The sequence below is a fragment of the Lepidochelys kempii genome, chromosome 6 (assembly GCF_965140265.1).
Source record: "Lepidochelys kempii isolate rLepKem1 chromosome 6, rLepKem1.hap2, whole genome shotgun sequence".
In the NCBI taxonomy this organism is placed as follows: Eukaryota; Metazoa; Chordata; order Testudines; family Cheloniidae; genus Lepidochelys; species Lepidochelys kempii.
In genome coordinates, this window is record NC_133261.1 from 184,264 (window position 1) to 187,867 (window position 3,604).

Consider the following 3,604-nt stretch of genomic DNA (forward strand, 5'->3'; position numbering starts at 1 on the left):
ACGCGCTATCTCAGAGTAGCTGAGCCCCCAAGATCATCTCCCCCCTTGGCCCCTCCTCGACCTTTGTCTTCTGTCCCAGGTGTCACGGAGTGTGAGGGAGTCCGGGGCCTGCACCCCTCTTCCTGGGATTCACCGTAACTCTCAGCCAGCCAGTAAAACAGAAGGTTTATTGGACAATAGCAACACAGTCTAAAACAGCTTGTGGGTACACCCAGGACCCCTCAGTCAAGTCCTTCTGGGGGGCAGGGAGCTCAGACCCCAGCCCTGGGATTCCCTGCATTCGACCACCCAGCCCCAGACTGAAACTCCGTCCAGCCCCTCCTCCTCTGGGCTTTGTCCCTTTCCCGGGCCAGGAGGGCACCAGATTCCTTTGTTCTCCCACCCTTTAGCTCTCACCTTGCAGGGGGGAAGGGCCCAGGCCATCAGCTGCCAGGAAAGAGGTTGTCAGCCATTCTCTGTGTCCAGAGCCCTGCACACACCTGCCCTCTAGGGCTCTGCAACGATCATACGCCCTTATCCCACCCCCTAGATACTTAAGAACTGCCTAGGGGAAACTGAGGCACCCCCACAATATTCAGAGGAAACATTAAGAACAGCCCCACTTCATCACACCAGGTAAACAGGTTGCTGGGTCCCTCTCTCTTCCGTCCTTTGTTCCCTTCTGGCTGGAACCGGTTGGTCAGGTCACTGGGGTCCTCTCTTCGCAGCCCATTGTCCTCCCATGGCCAGAACCAGCTGCCTTCCAAGGTGGGCTGAGCATCTTGGTCACCAGTCCGCTAGGGTTCCACATCTCCAGGCCTCCCCCATCTCCAGGCTATTGTCCGGGGTCCTGGCAGGAAGGTAAGGTCACACTTGGTCCCCTGCAACAACAAACCCCATCCCACCACCAGGTGCCATAGGACCCAGCACACTGTCGCACCAGCCCCACTGCTTCCCTTGGGCCCTGGCTAGATTCTCCCCGGCCAAATCCATGAGCTTCGTGAGCCTTCTGCAGAATTTTCCTTTCGTCTTCCCCTCCTAGTTGTCCCTCATCAAGCCCTGGGAACCCCTCACTATCTTTCCAGACACCAACTCGAAAGGGTGGATCCCTGTGCATTTCTTGGGTTGTAAAAGTTGTGCAGCAGCCTTCGCCCAGTGTGCTGGCCCCCCTGATCTCTAGAGAGAGGTTCCTCGCAGCCAGGTACAACCACCGGAGATACTGCTGGTGGACCACCAGCTGCCTCCTGATCCCCCAAAGTTTTGTTTTCCCTCTGGAAGCCCTTTCCCGGTACCGGGTCCCTTCTCTCACATGAATCTTTCTCTGCAATCCTCCCCCAGGATCTTGCAACACCATTGCTCTCAGCTTCTTCTGGGCAGGACCCTTCTGCTGCTAGGTCTGGAATTCAGCTGGTGGGGTTGGGGCCCAGCCCCCGTTACTGTGTCTGTTTCCCCACCAGGGGACAAAGCCTTGGTCTCAGCCCTGTTAAGCCCTGTCCCTGGTAACTCACACCCCTGTTGGAGGTGTTACCTCCCCTGATAGGTAGTTTGCTGGTGTCAGACCAGGTCTCCGACCCACCCCCCATCAGCACCGCCTCTGGAAGTGGATTGGGCACCCCAACCTCTTTGGGGCCCCCCATTTTAGATGTACCCTGGTTACAGGCACCTTAACCTGGAGGGTCCAACGACCCCCCTCAGGGTTAGGTTTGCACTGGGCACTACCTCATCCGGGCCCCCCACATCGGCTGTGCCTGCATCCCCTCAGCGCCTGGACCCCACTGCCCCCAGACCTCCCTCCCATCTACTTTGATGGGGACGAGGTGGCGACTGCCCACTGGGCTCTGCCCTGTGCTTCACTGCGGACTGAGCCCTCTCCTGGCCCCTGTCTGGAGGAGCGAGATCCGGGCTCTCTCGCTTTACTCTTCTGGGGTTACGGACACCAGGTCCAGATCCTGTCTCAGAGAGAAACAGTCACTTCCCAAGAGTACATCAAAGCTGATGTGCTGAAGGACCCCAGCTACCAGTCCCCCCGACCCCCTCCAAGCCTTCCTGTGTCTGCACGGGATCTGAGCTATCGGCAGGTGAATGGCTTCAGCTGGGGAGCCTTCCCCCCAAATTACACAGCCCCTTGGCTGCCAGTGGGGTTGCCCCACACCGACAAGAGTCTCTTGGTCCCAGAATCTCTCCATCCCATGAATGCTCCCCATTGACCCCCACCTTCCGCTCCCACTGGGGAGCCAAGATGTCTTCTTGTGCACCCCTGGGCTCAGGTATCTGCTGGGCTCGGAGTAGAAGCCCGTCTGCCTCCTCCCCTCCCCTGCCCCAGAAGCTGGCTGGTTGGGATAGACACAGCTGACTCTCTGAGCATGCATTACAGGCTGTCCTCCCTTCACCATGTTAGCCCTTCGCGGGTCTCTTGGGCCAAGACTTTCTTTATCTTTGGGTATTGCACCACCTGGTGTCTTTTTGCAGCACAATAATTACAGCTCAGGTCTCTTGGGACCCATGGAGGGAGTCTGCCTTCTTCAGCATTAGTGGGCAGCCCTGCATTGGGGTGGACAAGCTTGGGGTGGAGTCCCACCTCTGAGAGGTCTCTGTGTGACTCCCCTTCCGAGTCACCAATGTGGGTTCCTTCCCCCTCTGCTGCCCATACACTTATCTGCTAGAGTACCTGCACTTCTCAGGTCTTTGGGCTTTGAGGACAGACGTCCTACAGCTGCTCCAATCCCACCCGATTATACCCATCTTCTGCAGGGGTGGCCCTGCACCCTTTTCCCCCTTGCAGAGATATTCCCCCAGCAAGGTGGTGACCTCCTTGTATGAGACACCTGGAGTTTCTCGTACACCCTTGAATCTTTTCCTATCTGCCTCAGTGGTCCACTCAAACTTAAGCAGCAAAGCCTGTTTGAACCGTTTATAGTCCCCAGTCCCTACACCAGCCATTTGACTGAACGCTTCTATCGCCTTGAGGCCAAGCAAGGGGGTGTAACGGGGTCAGCACGCACCTCTTGCGAGCGCCCCCTCTGGTTGGGCATGCCTGCGTTCTTTAGTTCTGGTGACCCCTTTCGGTGGTTCTCAGATGATTTTTTCAGCGACTCAGCTCTCCGGCTGAGTCACACACTGTCTGCATGTGTATAGGTCCCAGTGGACTGTATCTAGTGCCACTCTGGTGGTGACTCTGTAGCCCTCCCTGGGCTTTGGATTTTAAGTAGTCCAGCGCTGGTATGGGGCCACATCCCCAGGGCTTCTTCCCTGGAGATACTATCTTCCTGCAGCCCTCCCCAGGCTCAGTTCTTACTCAGTTCCCGCAGCCAGCCAGGAGCTTCTTCATTGCTCCCCTGGTCCCTGCTAGGAAACTGTTTTCAGCTCAGTCCTAGCCTCCAGCCAGGAGCCTCTCACTCCCCCCAGGTCCCTGCCAGCAGACTGTCTTTGGTCCTGCTGCTCGTCCAGCCAGGCACACAGTCCTTCTTCTCCAGCGCCACCCAGCAACTAATGACTGCACTGTTCTGCAGCTCCTTTTATAGGGCCCTCCTGGCCCTGGATTGGCCGTTCCAGCAGCCCCTCTGATTAATTGCGTCCTCACCGCGCTAAGCCTCTTGGAGGACCTCTCCACTGCGCCTTTCGTGGG